This window comes from Triticum dicoccoides, chromosome 7A, assembly GCF_002162155.2.
Source record: "Triticum dicoccoides isolate Atlit2015 ecotype Zavitan chromosome 7A, WEW_v2.0, whole genome shotgun sequence".
In the NCBI taxonomy this organism is placed as follows: domain Eukaryota; kingdom Viridiplantae; phylum Streptophyta; class Magnoliopsida; order Poales; family Poaceae; genus Triticum; species Triticum dicoccoides.
Window position 1 is genome coordinate 729824159 of NC_041392.1, and position 14998 is coordinate 729839156.

Consider the following 14998-nt stretch of genomic DNA (forward strand, 5'->3'; position numbering starts at 1 on the left):
TTGTGCTGGTTCTCTTCTCAGGGAAAGAACACCAGATGAAGCTGAAATTCTATTGAATAATATGTTGACAAATGATATTAATTGGACACCTCCCGAGCCAGCTCCAGAGCCAATTACTGAGCCTATTCCTAAACCAACTCCGAAGAAGAGAGGTGTTCTGTTTCTCAGTCCTGAAGATATGCAAGAGGCAAAGAAATCTATGAAAGAAAAAGGTATTAAAGATGAAGATGTTAAGAATTTACCTCCTATTGAAGAAATACATGGTCTTAATTTACCTACTGCTAAAGAAACACATGATCTTAATCCATTACCTATTGAAGAACCTCCAGGTCTTGATAACCCGACACAGGTAGTAAAGATAAATTCTCTCTATAGATATGATAAAGCTGAAGTTCGTCCTACTAAGATTGCTAGCCAGTTCTTGGATGAGTTTGATAACTTTATGTTTAAGCAAGAAGACTTCAATGCTTATTTTGGTAGACAATTAAAACAAAATACTTATATGATTAAACACTTGGGTGATTATAGGGCTAATGTTACATGTGAACTTAAAATTGTTAGTAAACATGCTTCTATGGTTACCACTCAAGTAGAACAAGTACTTAAAGCTCAAAATTATTTGCTCAATGAAATGAATAGTAAGAGAAATGATTATGCTGTTAGAGTGGCTACTAGAACTGGTAGAATGACTCAGGAACCTTTGTATCCTGAAGGCCACCCTAAGAGAATTGAGCAAGATTCTCAGAGAAATAATGTTGATGCACCTAGTTCTTCCAAAAGGAAGAAAAAGAAAAATAACCGGACTTTGCAAACTTCTAGTGAACCTATTGCTGAAACACCTGAGAATCCAAATGATATCTCTATTTCTGATGTTGAAACACAATCTAGTAATGAACATGAACCTAGTGAAAATATTAATGATGATGTTCATGATGATGCTCAACTTAGTAATGATAATGATGTAGAAATTGAACCTGCTGTTGATCTTGATAACCCACAACCAAAGAATCAACGTTATGATAAGAGAGATTTTGTTGCTAGGAAACATGGTAAAGAAAGAGAACCTTGGGTTCAGGAACCCATGCCTTTTCCTCCCAAACCATCCAAGAAAAAGGATGATGAGGATTTTGAGCGCTTTGCTGAAATGATTAGACCTATCTTTTTGCGTATGCGATTAACTGATATGCTCAAAATGAATCCTTATGCTAAGTATATGAAGGATATTGTCACTAATAAAAGAAAGATATCGGAAGCTGAAATTTCCACCATGCTTGCTAATTAAACTTTTAAGGGTGGAATACCAAAGAAACTTGGAGATCCAGGAGTACCCACTATACCATGCTCCATTAAAATAAATTATGTTAAAACTGCTTTATGTGATCTTGGAGCCGGTGTTAGTGTTATGCCTCTCTCTTTATATCGTAGGCTTGATTTGAATAAGTTGACACCTACTGAAATATCTTTGCAAATGGCTGATAAATCAACTGCTATACCTATCGGTATTTGTGAGGATGTTCCTGTTGTGGTTGCGAACGTTACTATTTTAACGGACTTTGTTATTCTCGATATTCCCGAGGACGATAGTATGTCTATTATTCTTGGAAGACCTTTTCTGAATACTGCAGGGGCTGTTATTGATTGCAACAAAGATAATGTCACTTTTCATGTTAATGGTAATGCGCATACGGTACACTTTCCGAAGAAACAACCTCAAGTTCATAGTATCAACTCTATTGGTAAAATTCCATCGATTATATTTGGAGGTTTTGAATTTCCTCTTCCTACTATCAAGAAGAAATATGATATTCTTATTATTGGGGATGTGCATATCCCCGTTGAGGTAACATAGTGTTATTCGAAATTTCTCCAGTTTCATGTTATTCGGAATGAGTTTATTAACAAGACCTGATCAACCTTATTAGTGGATTCCTTTTGATGAGCATGAGATGGATGAAACTAGAAGCACAACCTTCTGTACCTTCTTTATACTTTTTGTTATTTAGTTGAAATAAAGTAAAAATAGTATTTTTCTGTCCGTTTTCTGATTTATCTGTGCAATATAAAAATACCCTAAAAATAAAAGTCCTGCAAATGCCATGCCAATTTAATATGATTTTTTCGGAAATATTTGAGGATTTATGGTACTGGAAGCTATACGGGGGGAGCTGCCACCTGGCCACGAGGGTGGAGGGCGCGCCCCCTGCCTCGTCCACCCACGGTGGCCCTCCTCCACTTATTCCTGCACCCATCCTCTTCTTCTTCCTCCCACAAACACGAATAACCAACTTAAGCACGAGTTCTAGCTCACTTTGCTGTGATTTTCGATCTCCTTGCTCAAAGCACCTCTCACAAAACTGCTTGGGGAGATTGTTCCTTGGTATGTGACTCCTCCATTGGTCCAATTAGTTTTTGCTCTAGTGCTTTATTCATTGCAAATTTGTGATGCATAGGTGACCATGTTCTTGAGCTTGCATGTCAAATTTATATGGTTCCAAGTAGTTCTAATGCATGATATAGCCTCTAGGCACTTGTAGGAGTAGTTGCTATGAATTTTATTGAAGTTGGTTCACTTTTGTTTGAAGTTACTAAAAATTTCAGAATATTTCAGAAAATAATGAAGAGACTTTTGAGGGGCTCATCGAGCCGAAGCTCAAAGGAAAAGCAAAATGAAGAAGCACAAAGGCCCAAATATAATTTGCCTCGCACCGCGGAGGTCCGGCCGTGTGAATGGCCTTCCGATGACTTCTTGAGACGAGCCGGGATATATGAGTATTTCTATTCATTTGTTGAGAATACTGGCCTCACCAACTTCCTCCGCAACCAACATCATCAGTATCTCTTACTCACTAATACTTTTGTGCAAAACTTCTACTTTTTCCCTAAGGAATCACTTTCTTCAATAGAGTTTCATTTATATGACATTGTTAAGAAGATGCCATTAGCTGAATTTTGCGAGGTTTGCAAAATACCCTCTGAGGTACCTTAGATGAACCACACTGTAAAGATGTGGAAGAATTTATTAACACTATCACTGTGGGAGAAACCAGGAAGGTTTCTGATGCAAGAATCACTAGCATACATTTTCCTGTTTTACGCTACTTTGCCATATTTGCTAGTCGTTGCTTGATTGGTCGTGGAAACTGTGGAAACCTTAGTGTTCCTGATATTATTATTATTATTGCTAGACGGTTAGGTCTGAACCGTACTAAGGGCCCCATATTTGGAGGTATTTATGCTTCGCGACTAGCTGCACATTTTAACATACCTATCAGGCTTTATGAGAAAGAAGAAAAATTGCTGCCTAGTGCTTATTTAGATTATAAGAGTATGCTAGCGCATGATTTTATTGTTAAGAGCCGGGAAGGTGAGCTTAAATATAAATTGTACTTTCATAAACATCATCCCGAAACTATTACCTTGCCTGCTCCTTCCTTATTTAATTTTGAAGGACCATATCTTGTTACGTGGGCTGCCGTTCAAGCTAACCGGAATCCTATACCAGCCCCGGAACCGGAACCACAATTTGAGCCTCCACGACAGTCTGTTTATTCTTGGGATCTAGAGGTCGCTGCCGGCCAATGGTAGTCAGAGTCTTCTTCATCGCAGTACGACCCCAGCTACACCTACGGGTATCCGCGAGTCTATCCCTGGAAATAAACCAACTTAGGCCAAAAGTCTAAGCTTGGGGGAGTACGTATTTCCCACCGACATTACATTTATGTTCACACACACTCATTGCTAGATGTCGGTGCTCATACTATTTCACTATAATATCCATGCTAGTTTATTTTCTTTTTCCTGCTTTCTTCTTGTATGTTTGCTAAACCTTAAGAAAAACCAAAAACAATTAGTAATAGCTTTTAGCTAGTTTACTTTCTTGCTGTAGTAGTAATAATTAAAATGAAAACCCCAAAAAAATTCCCGTTCTTCTTTTGCTTGTTGGGAGCTTTCCCGTGTAAATAGTTTTATTTATTTTCTTTTATTTGGGGGTCAATAGGAGAAGACCATCACTAAATTGTTGAAGTGGCTCTTATATGCATTATTGTTAATTTAACCAAGAGCCCATATTGCCTTGTCTTCTCCGGTTTATTGAATGCTTGCAGATTCCAGCTTAGTCCAAGGCACGTGCACTCTTATTATTATTCACATCGTTCGGTCGTGCAAGTGAAAGGCAATTATGATGATATATGATGGACTGACTGAGATGAGAAAAGCTGGTATGAACTCGACCTCTCTTGTTTTTGTAAAATGATGAGCTCATCATTCCTGATTCAGCTTATTATGAATAAACATGTTTGCAATGATAATTAGAGATCATAGTTGCTTGTGCCATGCTTGATTCGCTATGAGTTATAATGGTTTACCTTGCATGCCAACATGCTATTGAAATGGTTGTGATGTGGTATAGTGGGGTGGTATCCTCCTTTGAATGATTTAAGTGACTTGACTTGGCACATGTTCACGCATGTAGTTGAAACAAAATCAACATAGCCTTCACGATATTTATGTTCATGGTGGATTATATCCTACTCATGCTTGCATCCAATGTTTATTAATTTTAATGCATGTTCATGGCTGTTGTCGCTCTCTAGTTGGTCGCTTCCCAGTCTTTTGCTAGCCTTCACTTGTACTAAGCGGGAATACTGCTTGTGCATGCAATCCCTTAAACCCCAAAGTTATTCCATATGAGTCCACCATACCTTCCTATATACAGTATCTACCTGCCGTTCCAAGTAAATTTGTATGTGCCAAACTCTAAACCTTGAAATAAACATTCTGTTTTGTATGCGCGAATAGCTCATGTATCAACTAGGGCTGACCTTATCTTCCATGTTAAGCGGGTTATTCTCAAGAGGAGTGGACTCTGCTCTTCATTCACGAGAAAATGCCTGGTCACCGAGATGCCCAGTCCCATGCTTTATGCAAACTAAATCAAAATTAATTGCAAACAAAGCTCCCCCTGGGACCTGATGTTAGTTGGAGGCACTCGTTGTTTCGAGCAAGCCATGGATTGATGCTTGTTGGAGGAGGGGGAGTATAAACTTTACGATTCTGTTTGGGAACCGCCTATAATGTGTGTAGCATGGAAGATATCGCCATATCTTAGTTGTTATGTTGACAATGAAAGTATACCGCTCAAAATATTATTTATCTCTATTTCAAAATCGAGCACTGGCACCTCTACAAATCCCTGCTTCCCTCCGCGAAGGGCCTATCTATTTACTTTTATGTTGAGTCATCACCCTCTTATTAAAAAGCACTAGTTGGAGAGCGCAACTGTCATTTGCATCCATTACTATTAATTTATATTGGGTATGACTATGATTGGATCTCTTTTACCATGAATTACAATGTCTAGTCAGTCCTTGATCTTTAAAGGTGCTCTGCAATTATGTTTTGCGGTCTCAGAAAGGGCTAGTGAGATACCATCTTGTTATATCATGTTATGATTCTTTTGAGAAAGTGTTGTCATCCGAGATTTATTATTATCACATGCTAGTTGATTATGCTATTGATATGAGTAAACATGAGACCTGAGAATTATTGCAAATGTGGTTAGTTATAATCTTTGCTGAAAACTTGAATGTTGGCTTTACATATTTACAACAACAAGAGCAAACAGAGTTTGTAAAAGTTTTTCTTTATCACTTTCAGTTTGTCAACTAAATTGCTTGAGGACAAGCAAAGGTTTAAGCTTGGGGGAGTTGATACGTCTCCGTCGTATCTACTTTTCCAAACACTTTTGCCCTTGTTCTGGACTCTAACTTGCATGATTTGAATGGAACTAACTCGGACTGACGCTGTTTTCAGCAGAATTGCCATGATGTTGTTTTATGTGCAGAAAACACAAGTTCTCGGAATGACCTGAAACTCCATGGAACATCTAGTTAAAAATAACAAAAAATCCTCGCCAAAGATGAAGACCAGGGGGCACACACCCTGTCCACAAAAAATCCTCCGACGCCAACTCCGACTCTATATATTTGCTTTCGGGGAGAAAAAAAGAGAGGAGAAGAAATCATCGCGTTTTACGATACGGAGCCGCCGCCAAGTCCTAAAACCTCTCGGGAGGGCTGATCTGGAGTCCGTTCGGGGCTCCGGAGAGGGGGATTCGTCGCCGTCGTCATCATCAACCATCCTCCATCACCAATTTCATGATGCTCACCGCGGTGCGTGAGTAATTCCATCATAGGCTTTCTGGACGGTGATGGGTTGGATGAGATCTATCATGTAATGGAGTTAGTTTTGTTAGGGTTTGATCCCTAGTATCCACTATGTTCTGAGATTGATGTTGCTATGACTTTGCTATGCTTAATGCTTGTCACTAGGGCCCGAGTGCCATGATTTCAGATCTGAACCTATTATGTTTTCATGAATATAGGTGTGTTCTTGATCCTATCTTGGAAGTCTATAGTCACCTACTATGTGTTATGATCCAGCAACCCCGAAATGACAATAATCGGGACCACTCCCGGTGATGACCATAGTTTGAGGAGTTCATGTATTCACTATGTGTTAATGCTTTGTTCTGGTTCTCTATTAAAAGGAGGCCTTAATATCTCTTAGTTTCCATTAGGACCCCGCTGCCATGGGAGGGTAGGACAAAAGATGTCATGCAAGTTCTTTTTCATAAGCACGTATGACTATATTCGGAATACATGCCTGCATTACATTGATGAATTGGAGCTAGTTCTGTGTCACCCTATGTTATGACTCTTACATGATGAACCACATCTGGCATAATTATCCATCATCGATCCAATGCCTACGAGCTTTCCATATACTGGTTTGCGCTTATTTACTTTCCCGTTGCTATTGTTACAATCACTACAAAATACCAAAAATATTACTTTTGCTAGTGTTACCTTTGTTACCGTTACCACTACTATCATATTACTTTGCTACTAAATACTTTGCTGCAGATATTAAGTTATCCAGGTGTGGTTGAATTGACAACTCAGCTGCTAATACTTGAGAATATTCTTTGGCTCCCCTTGTGTCGAATCAATAAATTTGGGTTGAATACTCTACCCTTGAAAGATGTTGCGAACCCCTACACTTGTGGGTTATCACTAGTAAAACTCTAGACAATGCCTAGAGAAATTATGATACTACTGAAAAAGAATTTTTAGCAGTTGTTTTTGCCTATGATAAGTTCAAACCTTATATTGTTGATTCTAAGGTAACTATTCACACTGGTCATCCTGCTATTAAATACCTTATGGAAAAGAAAGACGCTAAACCTAGACTTATTAGATGGGTTCTCTTGCTGCAAGAATTTGATTTGCATATTATTGATAGAAAGGGAGATAAGAACCCCGTTGCAGATAACTTGTCTAGGTTAGAGAATGTTCTTGATGACCCACTACCTATTGATGATAGCTTTCCTGATGAACAATTAGCTGTCATAAATGCTTCTCGTACTGCTCCATTGTATGCTGATTATGCTAATTACATTGTTGCTAAATTTATACCACGTAGTTTCACATACCAGCAAAAGAAAAGTTTTTCTATGACTTAAGACATTATTTCTAGGATGACCCACATCTTTATAAAGAAGGAGTAGATGGTGTTATTAGACGTTGTGTACCTGAGCATGAACAGGAACAGATCCTACGCAAGTGTCACTCCGAGGCTTATGGAGGGCACCATGCTGGAGATAGAACTGCACATAAGGTATTGCAATCCGGTTTTTATTGGCCTACTCTCTTCAAGGATGCCCGTAAGTTTGTCTTATCTTGTGATGAATGTCAAAGAATTGGTAATATTAGTAGACGTCAGGAAATGCCTATGAATTATTCACTTGTTATTGAACCATTTGATGATTGGGGCTTTGATTATATGGGGTCGTTTCCTTCCTCTAATGGGTATACACATATTTTAGTTGGTGTTGATTACGTTACTAAGTGGGTAGAAGCTATTCCAACTAGTAGTGCTGATCATAACACCTCTATTAAGATGCTTAAAGAAATTATTTTTTCGAGGTTCGGAGTACCTAGATATTTAATGACTGATGGTGGTTCACATTTTATTCATGGTGCTTTTCATAAAATGCTTGCCAAGTATGATGTTAATCATAGAATTGCATCTCCATATCACCCACAGTCTAGTGGTCAAGTAGAATTGAGTAACAGAGAGCTCAAATTAATTTTGCAAAAGACTGTTAATAGATCTAGGAAGAATTGGTCCAAGAAACTCGATGATGCATTACGGGCCTATAGAACTGCATGTAAAATCCCTATGGGTATGTCTCCGTATAAAATGGTTTATGGAAAAGCATGTCACTTACCTCTCGAACTAGAACATAAGGCATATTGGGCTATTAAAGAGCTCAGTTATGATTTCAAACTTGCCGGTGAGAAGAGGTTATTTGACATTAGCTCACTTGATGAATGGAGAACCCAAGCCTATGAGAATGCCAAGTTGTTTAAAGAAAAAGTTAAAAGATGGCATGACAAAAGGATACAAAAGCGTGAGTTTAATGTAGGTGATTATGTGTTGCTATACAACTCTCGTTTAAGATTTTTTGCAGGAAAACTTCTCTCTAAATGGGAAGGTCCTTAGGTTATCGAGGAAGTCTATCGTTCTGGTGCCATAAAAATCCACAACTTCGAAGGCACAAATCCGAAGGTGGTGAATGGTCAAAGAATCAAACATTGTATCTCAGGTAATCCCATAAATGTTGAAACCAATATTATTGAAACCGTAACCCCGGAGGAATACATAAGAGACACTTTCCAGAACGTTTCAGACTCCGAAAGGGAATAGTTATGTGGTACGGTAAGTAAACCGACTCCAAAACAGTTCTAATGGCAATTTTCTCCGTTTTGGAATATTTAAGAAAATAGGAAAATAAGAAGCAGTCCGGGAAGGACACGAGGCTTCCACGAGGGTGGGAGGCGCGCCCCCTGCCTCGTGGGCACCTCGTGTACTCTCCGAACTCTGTTTTCTTGCACGATACTTCTTTTGGTCGGTAAAAATTCATTATATAATCTCCCAAAGGTTTTGACTACTGTATGATGCAATTATCCTCTGTTCTTGTTTCGAGCTACTTTTCTGACAGACCTAGATCACCATGACGTCTCCAAGTGCCCCCAAGGACAAGTTCTTCGAGAAGGTCATCAACCCCTACCTCGTGGAGTTGTTGCAACATCCTCAAACCATTGAGATGCGTGAGGGGTTGCTGCACATCCGTGATGTTGAGGGACCAAGGAAGACCAGTAGCGTGGAGACAAGGCTCGAGGCAATGGAGCAACAAGTTTTCAAGTGTCAGGAGATGGTGGAGCGTGGACTTGACTCCAATCACATAATGATCACAGAGTTCACCAACAACAACAAGCTGGGCGACAAGGACATTGGGGAGGCCATCTTCAAGCTGCATGAGAAAATCGAGCACCTCCATGCCTAGATCTATGACCTGCAAACCAAAACTGTGAGTATGAATATAGATTCAAGAGGATGAGTTTGGCTGCAAATTTAAGGATCCCGGAGACTCGATAATCCTTCTATGATGGTGAGCCTATGCCTTGGAAGAGGGATGACAAGCCTACGTCATCAACAACTCCATCTCCTTCACCGGCAAAAGAGATATAATCACATGGGTATGGGCACTCCCCTTGGCAACTGCCAAGCTTGGGGGAGGTGCACCGGTATCGTATCACCATCACACTATCTTTACCGTTTTTCTTAGTTTGATCCTTTTGGTAATATCTTGATCTAGTAGAATAAAGTTTTAGTATGATCTAGTTTTGAGTTTTGCTTTATGATCCTTCTATGTAATCGAGTCCGTGAGCTATATATAATAAAGATTAGTGTTGAGTCAAGGGCTTGATTATCTTGCTATGGTCTTTGTGTGAATCAAAGAAAAAGAAATAAATAAGAAGAAACAAAGATATCATATTGATCTTATGGAGAGTAATGACTTCACATATAAAGAGTATGATGATTCAAAATTGTTGAGAGTTGACAAACATAGTTTTGGTCACCGTTGTAATTAATAGGAAGTAATAAAGAAAGAGAGGTTCTCAGATATAAATATACTATCTTGGACATCTTTTATGATTGTGAGCACTCATTAAAATATGACATGCTAAAGAGTTGATGTTGGACAAGGAAGACAACTTAATGGGTTATGTTTTCTTACATATGAAATAAAATATATTGTCATGGATCATCCAACATGTTGAGCTTGCCTTTCTCCCTCAAGCTAGCCAAATTCTTTGCACCAAGTATAGATACTACCTGTACTTCCAAATACCCTTAAACCCAGTTTTGCCATGAGAGTCCACCATATCTACCTATGGATTGAGTAAGATCCTTCAAGTAAGTTGTCATCGGTGCAAGCAATAAAAATTGCTCTCTAAATATGTATGATTTATTAGTATGGAGAAAATAAGCTTTATACGATCTTGTGATGTGGAAGAAATAAAAGCGACGGACTGCATAATAAAGGTCCACATCACAAGTGGCAATATAAAGTGACGTTCTTTTGCATTAAGATTTCGTGCATCCAACCATGAAAGCGCATGACAACCTCTGCTTCCTTCTGCGAAGGGCCTATCTTTTACTTTTATCTCTTACCCTTATGCAAGAGTCATGGTGATCTTCACCTTTCTGTTTTACATTTTATCCTTTGGCAAGCACATTGTGTTGGAAAGATCCTGATATATATCCAATTGGATGTAAGTTAGCATGAATTATTATTGTTGACATTACCCTCGAAGTAAAAGGTTGGGAGGCGAAACTATAAGCCCCTATCTTTCTCTGTGTCCGATTAAAACTCTATACCCATAAGTATTGCGTGAGTGTTAGCAATTGTGAAAGACTAAATGATAGTTGAGTATGTGGACTTGCTGAAAAGCTCTTATATTGACTCTTTCTGATGTTATGATAAATTGCAATTGCCTCAATGAATGAGATTATAATTTGTTAGTTCTCAATGAAGTTTCTGATTCATACTTGACATTGTGGATAGATTGTTACTTTAGCATAAGAAATAATATGACAATATCTATATATGTTGCTGTTATGAGAATGATCATGATGCCCTCATGTCCATATTCTGTTTTATCGACACCTCTATCTCTAAACATGTGGACATATTTATCGTTATCGGCTTCCGCTTGAGGACAAGCGAGGTCTAATCTTGGGGGAGTTGATACGTCCATTTTGCATCATGCTTTTATATCGATATTTATTGCATTATGGGCTGTTATTACACATTATGTAACAATACTTATGTCCATTCTCTCTTACTTTGCAAGGTTTATATGAAGAGGGAGATTGCCGGCAGATGGAATTCTGGGCTGGAAAAGGAGCAAATATTAGAGACCTATTCTGCACAACTCCAAAAGTCTTGAAATTCCACGGAAGTCATTTTTTGAAATAATAAAAAATACTGAGCAAAGAAAATACCAAAGGGGGCCCACACCCTGGCTATGAGGGTGGGGGCGCACCCTACCCCCTGGGCGCGACCCCCTGCCTCGTGGGCCCCCTGGCAGGCCTCCGGTGCTCATCTTCTGCTATATGAAGTCTTTTGTCCAAGAAAAAATCATAAGCAAGCTTGCGGGACGAAACTCCATCGCCACAAGGCGGAACCTTGGCGGAACCAATCTAGGGCTCCGGCAGAGCTGTTCTGTCGGGGAAACTTCCCTCCGGGAGGGGGAAATCATTGATATCATCATCACCAACGCTCCTCTCATCAGGAGGGGGCCAATCTCCATCAACATCTTCACCAGCACCATCTCCTCTCAAACCCTAGTTCACCTCTTGTATACAATCTTTGCCCCAAAGCCTCAGATTGGTACCTGTGGGTTGCTAGTAGTGTTGATTACTCCTTGTAGTTGATGCTAGTTGCTTTATTTGGTGGAATATTGTATGTTTAGATCCTATATGCATATTAATACCCCTCTGATTATGAACATGAATATGGTTTGTGAGTAGTTACGTTTGTTCCTGAGGACATGGGAGAAGTCTTGCTATTAGTAGTCATGTGAATTTGGTATTCGTTTGATATTTTGACGAGATGTATGTTGTCTCTCCTCTAGTGGTGTTATGTGAACGTCGACTACATGACACTTCACCATTGTTTGGGCCTAGAGGAAGGCATTGGGAAGTAATAAGTAGATGATGGGTTGCTAGAGTGACAGAAGCTTAAACCCTAGTTTATGCGTTGCTTTGTAAGGGGTTGATTTGGATCCATATGTTTCATGCTATGGTTAGGTTTACCTTAATACTTATTTTTTAGTTGTAGATGCTTGCAATAGGATTTAATCATAAGTCGGATGCTTGTCCAAGTAAGGACAACACCCAAGCACCGATCCACCCACATATCAAATTATCAAAGTACCGAACGCGAGTCATATGAACATGATAAAAACTAGCTTGACAATAATTCCCATATGTCCTCGGGAGTGCTTTTCTCTATATAAGAAATTGTCCAGGCTTGTCCTTTGCTACAAAAAGGATTGGGCCATCTTGCTGCACTTTATTTACACTTGTTACTTGTTACCCGTTAAAAATTACTTCATCACAAAACTATCTGTTACCTATAATTTCAGTGCTTGCAGAGAATACCTTGCTGAAAACTGCTTATCATTTCCTTCTGCTCCTCGTTGGGTTCGACACTCTTACTTATCAAAAGGACTACGGTAGATCCCCTATACTTGTGGGTCATTAGGCGACAACTGAGCAGAACTGAACTTGTCACCAGCGACATAGACCGACCGTGCTTACGCTCCTCCTTTGTCACCCGGAGGCACATCGCGGAGGGACGACGGCTAGGGTTTGGTTGGCAGCACATAGTGGTGAGTGAGAGTAAGAGGGCAAGGTTAAAAAGAGGACGCACGGGCTCTCAGGACAACATGACAGATAGTCCGAACTCCCCTTCTCCTCCCCTTGATTTGGGGCCAGACTAAGGGATTTTAGACTGTCCAGACCGAAACGGGGAACCACTTGAATGACAAATTCAGTCTGGAAAAATAGGGGTGTAATGTGGAGCCCCTTGGAGATGCCCTTAGATACCTTTAGCGCGCCTGAAAAGATATACCATCAAGTGTCAATCCATCTTTTCTTTTTATGTTTTGGATTGAAATGTCAATCAATCTCGTTGATAACAAAATAAAAGGCAGGTCATACAACACGTATGCATTGTGCATAATTTACATGCTTGTAGAGCACATCCACACATGACCCAGATCATGACCCACTAGTAGAAAACAGGGCTTTGGTTTGGGCCTGGCCAGCCCATTAGTCTCGGTTCAGTCACGAACCGGGACCCATGGGGGCATACGTCCCGGTTCGTGAGCCCAGGGGGGTGGCCGGGGCCTTGTGGGCATTGGTCCCGGTTCGTCTGGACCCATTTATCCCGGTTCTAGGCACGAACCGGGGCCAAACGGCCTCGCTGCTGGCCCACATACGTTGGCCTCGGTCCATGGCTCGAACCGGGACAATAGGTGGAGCTTTAGTCCCGGTTCCAGCCACGAACCGGGGAAAATGAGCTGCCTATATATACCCCACCACCGCAGCAGAGCACTCAACAGTGCTCTGTTTTTTCTGGTCAGCGAGGGGACGGCATTTGGGTTCTCTAGCTCACCTCCTATGCACATGAGGTGTTCGATGAAATGCCTGAGCCACACTAGTTAAGCTTTCTCCTCTCGAAGCTCGACCTCCAAGCTCCATTTTCCCCGAGATTTGCATAGGTTTAGCGGTCTGTCACGTCCCGTCCCCGTCTTCACCGCCGTCGACCGCCTGCGCCGATCTCTTCGCCAACACCACCGTGGTGAGCCTCTTGTTCTTATATTCTTTCTGAAATAAAAAAATATTCTTACTTTAGATAGATACTTGTCTAATTTTCTTACTTTTATTATTGCTTGTTATTATATAGTGCGATGGTTTGGGTATCGGCCCCCGTCGGCCCTCGTCCTGTCTATGATTCGGATGTGGTATATATTATCTTTTTATAACTATTTAGTTCATTTATTGTTTATGACAATTATGCCGACCAATGTGACATAGATTTTATTTATGTAGGAGGTAGTTGAACAGGAAATTCCAACCGACCCTATTGTCGAGAGGTTAAATTTAGTTGAAGAAGAAAATAATTGAAGGGAAAAAATTGAGGAGGAGAAGATGATATTGGAGTTGCATGTTGCGGATGTCGTCGATGATCACAAGATCAAGATGGATGCAATGCGGTTGAAGATTAGAAAGATTAGAAAATATGCCATTCATACCGAGGCTTGGTATCGTTATGCCGTTGGATCAATTGTTACCTTGGTTGTGATTATGATCGCATTTGTTGTTGCATTGAAAGGTTTTACATAGTTTCAATGTATGGTTTAACTAGATGCTCTGGAGAGCTATATGTTGTTCAATTTGAACTATGTATGTACTTTGGTTTTAATGTGATGATGAACTACTATTAATTTGGTCACTTATCTATCCATGTGAACCTGTAATGGTTTTTGACACACATAATTATATATAATGCACGCAGATGAACCGGCAATGGATGTACTTTGACAGACACACATAATTATGTTTCTCGAAGTGGATGAGGCAAAAGGGAAGAATGCTTTTATGTGTTATCCATGCCTTAACCCTCTCAACTTTTTAGCACATGCTATGTGGGTGAAATGATGATACCATGCCAACTTTCAACCTTTTCAGAGTTCATTTGAAATGCTTTTGAATTTCAGGGTATTATAGCTCAAAAAAATCAGTAAATGCATGAAAAATAACAAATGAAGTCAGAAAGCGTTGAAAGTTGATGATGTGGCTTTGAATGGTGTATTTTGAACACACAGAAAGTCTGGAGTTCAAATAAGTTCAAAAAATGAAATTCCTTTGTAACAGATGAGTTTCCGTCCGAAACCCTAATACTTCTAAAGAAGACATTGTCCGTTTTGTACATGAGGTGCATCTATTTTTTGCACTAACCTTCTCAACTATTTATCACATGCTTTGTGGGTGAAACGATGATACCGTACCAACTTTC